The 9,274-nt window shown below is 35.1% G+C and overlaps 1 pseudogene; it reads left to right on the top strand.

Moving 5' to 3' along the window:
* The first annotated feature begins 6,582 nt into the window (after window positions 1–6,582).
* LOC104866311 lies at window positions 6,583–7,308 on the top strand (annotated as a pseudogene).
* The last annotated feature ends 1,966 nt before the right edge of the window (window positions 7,309–9,274 follow it).

A 9,274-nucleotide genomic window follows, 5' to 3' on the forward strand; every position in this document is an offset into this window, starting at 1 on the left:
TCTTCTATGCTGTCTCTCACTCACTCACTGTGGGAAGGCAATACTGAGAACTCTGAAGTGAAATTGTTCTGTGGTTGTTCTGTGCTTAAGTCTTAAATAATCAACCCCTTCCTGAAATGGTGCCCAATTAAACACTCTGCAATATGGCAAGTGCTGCACTCAATTCCTTCTCCAATGATAGCCTGCAGGATGCAATGAGTCACTTTTGGAGTAAAACACCATGGTGTTTTTTGCAGTTTATCACCCCCACCCCAATCCCCAGGATTCATAGTTTGCCCCAACTACTGATCTGTTTTTTTTTTCATTTTTTCCTACAGATGCCCCTCATTAAATGCCTGATCACTCATACAACACTGCAAATATCCTTTGCTACCAACCATCAACAGATAATTCACCTATTCCTTTATAAACCAAGGGGACCTTCTTTCTCTCCTCAGAGATAAACTTTATGAAAAATTTAATTACATCCTATCAGATCACAATTTTACTATTTTATGGACCATGTGTGTATGTAACCTAAAACTGACTTCCTGTTTTCATAATGCATGTATCACACTATACCCATGTTTTTGAAACCATTTATTTTACTTGGATTTACTTTATAGATCTTACCTTATGTTAATGCATAAATGTCAATTATAGATATTACTATATATATAAATTTAGTTATATATATATAAAGCTATATATAAATTTAGTTATATACATAAAATGATATAAAATATAGTTATATATAAATATATAATACATAAATATATAAATTGTATATAAATACATAAATATATATAAGTTATATATATAAATATATATGTATATACCATATTTTATTTTTCCACTGATGAGAGATCAAAGTGTTACCTAGTAGTTTATTTTTATTTTATCAAAATGATAAGTACCTTTGTTTTATTGGAAAGATACTCTAACTTCTTTTCCACCATATCGTACTAGCATATCTCTCTAATAACCATTTGAAGTTTTCTGACATATGATGATAAGGTCTTCTTTCTTTTCACTGTTAAGGATCATGAAATGTACTTTAATGTCAGAAAGTTTTTTTATACCTCTGAAAAATCAAGGATATTCTTGGAGGGTTTTTAAAGGAAGCACACTTTAAGGAGGCCTATGATTTTCATATATGAAGGAAATACATGATGGTGTTTGCTCAATTTCAGAACTAGTAAGGGTACTTCGTCCTTTTCCTTCTTGAAATGCAGTTCAAAGTGAGTCACAAAGTGTTATTTATTTATTTATTTTTGAGACAAGTTTAGGCTGTCTTGAACTCACTATTTAGTCCAGGCTAGCCTTAAACTCATGGAGATCCTCTTGCCTCAGCCTCCCAAGTGCTGGGATTACAGGTGTGTGCTACCATGCCTGACACACATAGTGTTATTTAAAATTCGATCTGTGTTTTGGAGATCCTCTTGCCTCAGCCTCCCAAGTGCTGGGATTACAGGTGTGTGCTACCATGCCTGACACACATAGTGTTATTTAAAATTCTAGATCTGTGTTTTTTTTTATCATAGCACCATTCTTTGATAAACTGTTATATGGCATTTTCAGTGCTATTGCAAAAATGATGTATTGAGCATATTTTTATGTCTGTGAAGACTTTCTGTGTGGGAAATTGTGAAAATTTGTGTAAAATAACACTTAGAAGTTGAACTGTTGAATCATTAGGTTTGGATATTTTCAGTTGCTGGATGCTACCAAATTGTTTTCCTAGAGTTGCTATTAAGAACTTGTTCTGCTTCTGGAGTATGAGTTTCTTCTTCTCACTGTTCTTGTTAACACTTGGTATTGTTAAACATTTCATCTGTGTAGAGAAAGTGGTATGTTCTTGATTTATATTCAACTGTTAACTGTGCTCTATTCTATAGATCAATGTTCTCTATTTTATATCAATGATATAGTTGTCTGGTCTTAGCACTCTTAGTTAACTATCATTTTTAATATCAATAGAAGTATATTTACTTTCTATAATGTAACATTGCATAATGTTCAATATCCTGCTCTTTATACTTTAGCCCTTTTCAGGATCATATCCTTGTGAAATTTTGCAAACTTCTGGAAGCCATGAATTGTTTTTTAGGCTGTATATTTTACATTTATGGATTTATTTATTTTTAAAAAAATTTAAAATTTTTATTAGTACATGTTTGCAGCACATAATTATGCTCATTATGTATTTTTTCTCCTTTCTTCCATCTCCATTTTCTTTTAAAAATTGTTTTCTCCATTTTTTTTGCTAGCATCAGATTTATGTCTTTATCAAGTTAATTATCATAAGCACAGCTTAACAGATTAATAGGCAGAAAAAATACCCATATAAAACATGTAAGACAGTTATAAATTATTCTTAGAGATTTAAATTTATCTATATTTCTCTGTGTCCTGTATAAACACTTGGGACCTTTTGCTTGTGAGGCCCATGGCAGAACTCCTGAGCTAAATCTCTGGCCCAGCTTTTTAAGTATTAATATAGTATGATGCATAAAGCAGGATGATGCATAAGTAAATTTGGTGGTAGACATCTGCCCCGACCTGTCAGGGAGAGTGAATGTAGATCTCGTTAGGCCATGGCTTCTCTTGGTACACGGATTCATTCTATCTGCTGTAGCAGCCCCTAGCACCTGCACTAATGGGTCTTCTAGCTTTGTAGAGTTCCTGGAAGGAGTGCTGTCAAAGCTGGCCACTGAGTTTCTGCTTTGCTTTCTGGAACATCATTCTAATGGTCTTCTCTGCCACAAAGCCAAGATACTATGGACTAGTGCAGCAAAGAGCAGTCTCTGAGTTGTGTAAAGTACTGAGTATGTGCTTCTTGAACTTTCCCCAAAATACACAATTAAAATGATGAATTAATCATGGAAGTCTGGAGTGAGCTATATACAAAGCAATAGCAATAAATATCAGTGTTCAAGGTTGTCATAATTTTATACTTACTTTTCTCTTTTTTACTAGGAAATTCATTCTTTTGGTGTGATTTGTTTTTGGTGTGATCAGTTTTATCCAATGAAATGATTTGCTCAAGGATATAGGAGTGAACTCATAACTCAATTTTAATAAATTGCAAAAGATCTACCTTTGAGTCCTTTTGCCCCACAGCTTCTCCAATATAAATTCCACTTGGAAAGGTGCAGTGCACTTTAAGTTGCTAATTTAAATAATGTTAAATAACCCTGAATTTGACATATTGAATTTCTGCATTTTCTTATTAATCTGGACAGCTGTATGGCACCATTAAGACTCAAAACACTGCATGAATTCCATGGATTAATCTAAATAATTCTATAAGTTTATAGTTCTGTGCTGTATGCTTTCTTCTTAACCCACCAAGTCTGTTTTATGAGAGAGGGGGAAAACACTTTTGGCTAGATTTTGTTATTTAGTATCTAATTTTGGAGAAGTAGGACACTGAGATGTTCTTATTTGATCATGTTGTTCTAGTTTAAAGAGCTACCTGTATAAATAGAACAAGGCGTATATTATAATAAAATATTTCTTTTGTCCCTATGTAGTTTTCTCTTGGGAAATATGTTATTTTTGTGTTATTGAGCAACAGGAGAGGTTCACAACTAAGTGGAGTCTTTGGTAGAGTAAGAATGGCATTAACCCAGAACAATGGAAAAATTAACATGTAAGGAGAGTACAGGGGGAAAATCTCATTATGGATTCCTGAACTGCAGTACGAGCTGGCCAAACATAGCAGTTTTCAGAGCTAACCCTGAAGTCCCAAATACAGATTAAAAGAGAAGCCCCTATCATTTTTTCTGATAACAAAGTTGTGTATGAAGCTATGAAAGGATAAGAGAATCATTTAAGATAAATGCTACAAAAATACTTCCAGGAAGAATACAACAAAAAATAGCAGTAAGAAATATTACCATCAGAAATATTACCTAGAGAATAGAGCATTGAAGAAAGGAAGCTGTGTTCTCTCTAGGGTCTCATGTTCAAAGAGCAGTGAAATGTTTGAATCAGCATTTTACCTGAGGTCATCTTGAATGCACCGGCTATATACCTATAGAGATATAAATGATTTTGGATTCCTATGAAGCGCTGGTCAAAAAAAATTCAAACATGAAAAGAAGAAGAAAACGATATCCTCCAGTACCAAGATTCAGTCTTGCATAAATAATCTTAATTATACTAATAAGTCAAGAGTCTCAGGCCATTAACAACTTAATAATTGCTTTAATTTTACTAAATAATTTAAATGTTCCCTACGTATTCTTACAAAGTACAAAAACACTGTTGTTGATGAAGTTAAGTTTTGTTTAATAGGTTGAATAGTGTAATTTGTTTCCCAGTAAAAACATTTCAACAAAACATACTTTACAATGTAAGCCAAGGACCATTTACATTCAAAGCTTTATCATTCCTAAATGGATTTTGTTCTCAGTTTATTGATGGGTGGAATATGCTATTTTGGGGAGGAGAAAAGAGAAAACTCTTAAAAAAATTACCTTATATTTTAATTTTAGTTAGCATTTTACAATTTATAAAGAGCACCTTAGCATACACCATTTTTATGTAATTCTCTCACTGATTTATTTGTTAAGATTTATTCAATCTTTATACAGAAGATAAGATTAGAATCCTTTCACTGAATTATTAGTGTTATTCACTCTTTTATACAGAAGATAAGATTATCAGATAGCTGTATGATTTTCCCAAGGTCACAAGACTCAGATGTGGTAGATTTAGGAAGGAAAGAGAACATATTTTCGGGCTCCTGCTTTTAATATACAGCTTTATTTTTGGTAAAGATTCTAGAATCCCTGTACATTAATTTAGCAGGAAAGGTCATCTTTTTAAAACATTTTTAAAACATTTTGTTCATATCTCCTGTGTATTAAAAATTCAGGAGGCACCTATTGATTCTTATATAAGAAGGTATAGCTTTAAAATGACAATAGATTTTAAGCATTGCAAATTGCTCTTTGTGAAGGAGAAAAACTACTTATAATGTGAAAAATAATAATGAGTGTTTTTCTCTGTTTAGCTCAACAAGTGAAATGAAGTCATAAATTATTTTGCCAAGGCGGGGTGTGGTGGTGCATGCCTGTAATCCCAGCACTCAGGAGGCTGAGGCAGGAGGATCACTGTGAGTTCGAGACCAGACTGGGCTACATAGTGAATTCCAGGTCATTCTCAATTACATAGTGGACCCTGTTTCAAAACAAACAACAACAACAACAACAACAAAAATGTTTACTTTTAATAAAGCAGAGTTAGAAAAGAAAGGACATATGGAGATACCTCAAAGAGCTGGGACTAGAGGTTCCATTTAACCCAGCCATCCCTCTGCTGGATATCTTTCCAAAAGAATTAGAATCATACCACAGTGATATATGCGTACCAATGTTTATAGTGGCACAGTTTGTAATAGCTAAAACTTGGAAACAGCCCATTTGCCCATCTGTTGGAAACTAGATAAAGAAGATGTGGTTTTTCTATAAAATGGAATACTACTCAGCCATAAAGAATGAGAAATTAGATTAATTCATAGGAAAATGGATACATATTGAGGATATACTCCTAAGTGAAATAAATAAGCCACACATGTGTAAATACTGAATAGTTTCTGTGGTGTGAAAAACCATAACAGTAGACAAGATCCTAATGAGAAAATTAATAATGTGAAATAGGAAGAAAAGGGCTAAAGGTGTAGGGAAAGTGGGAAGAATGGGGGAAAGGTAATAAGGGAGAGGAAAAAATATAAGAAAATGAAAAGATGGAAATAAAGTGTTTGTAAATGGGGAGGGGAAGAGGGTGAAGGGAGGGCAGGGACAAGGGTAAAAAAGTGAGAATCAAGACCTGTCATGTAAAGGTAGAAGATCCCAATAATGATTGTAACTGTATTGTATATCTAGATTATACCAATAAACTCAATAAAAAGAAAAAAAAAAGATAAATTATTTTGCCAAATAGTACACCTACAATTTAACCATTGGGCATATAGCAGGCGGAAAGTGAAAGACACATTTCAGATCTCAAAGCTATATAAAGTATTAGCCATCGTGGCAAACTAAAAACATGAGAAGAAAACTACTTCTAGCACTGAAATCATTACTATTGGTGCACATTAGGTACACATTGTGTCTCCTTCCATGAAAATATAAACTCAGTGGAATTGAACAATCTATTATTTTGTTGCTGTGTAAAAAATTATTACACACTAGGGCTGGGTGTTCTTCCCTTTCGCTGATGCAAGAGCCTAACGTGAGGTTTGGAGAGGTATCAGCAGGAGTCACTGATGTTGAGGCCCAGGGCTGACCCAAATCATTTCCTGTCTGCATTGAGCCCACTAGAGCTGCAGCCATGACCATGGATGATGTGATTTTTTTTCAGCTTTAAATGAGTTTATTGGTACATTCTAGGGATACAGTACAGTTACGTTCATTGTTGGGATCTTGTACCTCTACATGACAGGTCTTGGTTCTCATTTTTTCCCCTTGTCCCTGCCCTCCCTTCACCCCCCTCCTCCCCTCCCCATCTACAACCACTGATGATGTGATTTTTGATCCTACTATGAGGAGGAGGAGAAGCAGGAGGAAGGGGAAGGAGAAGAGGAAGAGGAGGAGGAAAGATGTGGAAGCAGATAAAGAGCACAGTAGGAAGATAGATGCTTCTAATTATCCAGATGACTTTAATCAAAAGAAAAAGAAAACAGCAAAAAAGATATTTAATGTTGATGAAGCTGAAGAGGGCATAAAGCATCTTAAGATTGAAAGTGATATGCAAGAGCCAGTTGAACCACAGGATGACTTTGATGTTATGCTTGGCAATAAAAAGAAAAAGAGGAGCATATTAAGTTCCAAGATGAGGATAAAATGCTAGAAAGACGCAAAGCATTAGAAGATGAAGACAGCAAAAGAGACAATGGTGTCTCATTCAGTAACCAGACATGCCCTGCTTGGGCAGGCTCAGAAACAGAGAGCTATTGAATCAAGTTGTTCAATATCTTGAGGATAAAGAATCCAGATATACTTGCAGGAGAGAAGAGCAAATTTGTCATGAAACATTCAGAGGTCGTCCGAGTAGGAACCAAGAATGCTTTTGTCAACTTTACAGCTACCTGTAAGCTATTGCATCATTAGCCCAAACATCTCCTTGCGTTTTTATTAGTAGAATTAGATACAAGTGGTTCTATAGATGGTCACAACCAACTTGTAATCAAAGGAAGATTCCAACAGGAAAAGAAAATGTCTTAAGAAGATATATCAAGGAATGCATCACTTGTCACATGTTGATCCCCTAACACAATTCTGCAGGACACCTGGCTGTATTTCTCAGTGTGAAACTTGTCATTCTTTTTTTTTTTCTCTTAAATTCTTTTATTGGTACATTTTAGGTATACAGTACATTTACATTCATTATTGGGAACTTGTTCCTTTACATGATGTATCTTGGTTCTTATGTTTTCCCTGTTGAAACTTGTCATTCTTAATACTCTTTTGCCAGTGTAGGGAATGACTTAGTTGTGATCAATCAGCATGTTCTTGTCCCCTTATAGAGATTGATTTAGAGACAGGCACCTGACAAGAGCGGACTAATTAGAGTCGTTTCTGAAAGTTTAGTGGGAATCATTGAGAATTAAGATCTCTATCTTTAAACTGAGAGCGTCAGATGTTGGATGAGAAAATGTTGGAATTTCCCTAGTGTCCAATAGTGAGGCTAATAGCCATAGATGCAAAGATAGTATTTGAAGTTACAAAATCTGAGAATGTTGCCTAATTTTAACTATTAACACAGTGAGCCCCAGTGATGCAAGTAGAATCTAAAAAAAAAAGCAGTGAAAGAACTTTGGATTTTAATACACAATGCTCTAATTATATAGATATGGAAACAACTCCACAGAATTTAATACTTGGTCCATGATTATCCAGTTTTAAGTGACTGAATTGGGATGAGTGTTCAGGTCATCTGACCTCAGTATGCCTCTCTCTCTCTCTCTCTCTCTTTCTTTCTCTTTATACATTCTATTATATTACAGAGAGAGAGAGAGAGAGAGAGAGAGAGAGAGAGAGAGAGATTACCTTTCTTTACAATAAGCATTTTCCATTTTAAAATGTAATATATGTTTATTTCTTTTTTTTTCTTGGGGAGCTGGGGGTTGAACTCAGTGATGAATGAATGTCAGGCATATGCTTAACCTCTGAGCTATACCCAGACCTATATTTTGTAATAGTTTTTGTCTTTTCAAAGAAAATTGATCGGAGTTTTTAGAATATGGAAGCCTTAAAAGGGATGTCATATTCTCTACAGTGTAGGAGCTCAAAATTATTTTGTTGAAGAGAAAAATTGCACACAGGTAGTCTGCTCAGCCCTACTGCTAATATATCAGAGACCTTTATTGGGAGTAGAGTAATAGCAGGGTTGATTGCCCACATAGTATTCTGCTTTTATGTTCATTTGAGTCTTTTAATCAAGGCATGGGACTATTTTCTCTGTAATGTCTCTTTTCTCACTAAATTATGAGTCTGTGTGCTGTTTTAAGAAATCTTTTTTGTCTTAAAAATCTTTGTGTTCCCAGCATTGAGCTGACACTGAATAGGCACTCAACCTATGATCACTGAAGGAAGAAAATAAATTTCTTAGTCAATTTGTGTTGCTCTAGCAAAACACCTAAGACAAGGTGATTTATAGAGGAGAGAGGTTTACTTGGCTCATAATGTTAGAAACTGTTCATCCGATGTTGGGTGGCCCTCTTTGGCTTCTGGTGAGGGCCTTCTAAGTACATCACAACATGGTGGACAGTGTCATATGAGAGAAGCAAGCTGTCATATGGTGAGAGAAGGAACAAGAAAGCAGGAGGGACCAGACTCACTCCATTATAATGACCTATGCTGTTTGGAACTAAGCCATTTCCTTGAGACTTAGCCCACTGTGCATAGCCAAACGTTAATCACTTCATGAGGACAGTCGTGACCCAGCCACCTTTCACTAGGCCTCATCTCACTTTGTGCAGTTATCCTGGGAATGAACCTTTGGGAGATAGATTCAACTTGTGTCCAAACTACAGCAGAGTGTAGTGAGAGGAGATGTTTTCAAAATCATGAAAGTATTGATATCTGGCCACCAAGCTATATGTAGTAAGCAGTGATCCGAAACAACTTTCTGAACCTCAACCCTAGTTTCTTCATTGATATGACAAGGATAACATTTTCCCCTTTGAGATGGAATATTACTGTTCCTCAGGCCTGATACTCCTGGGCTCAAGAAATTCTCCTGCCTCAGCCTCATTATGTAACTTGGATACAAGTGCAACCCA

This window comes from Fukomys damarensis, unplaced genomic scaffold (assembly GCF_012274545.1).
Source record: "Fukomys damarensis isolate Sample0158 unplaced genomic scaffold, DMR_v1.0_HiC HiC_scaffold_24, whole genome shotgun sequence".
Classification (NCBI taxonomy): Eukaryota; Metazoa; Chordata; class Mammalia; order Rodentia; family Bathyergidae; genus Fukomys; species Fukomys damarensis.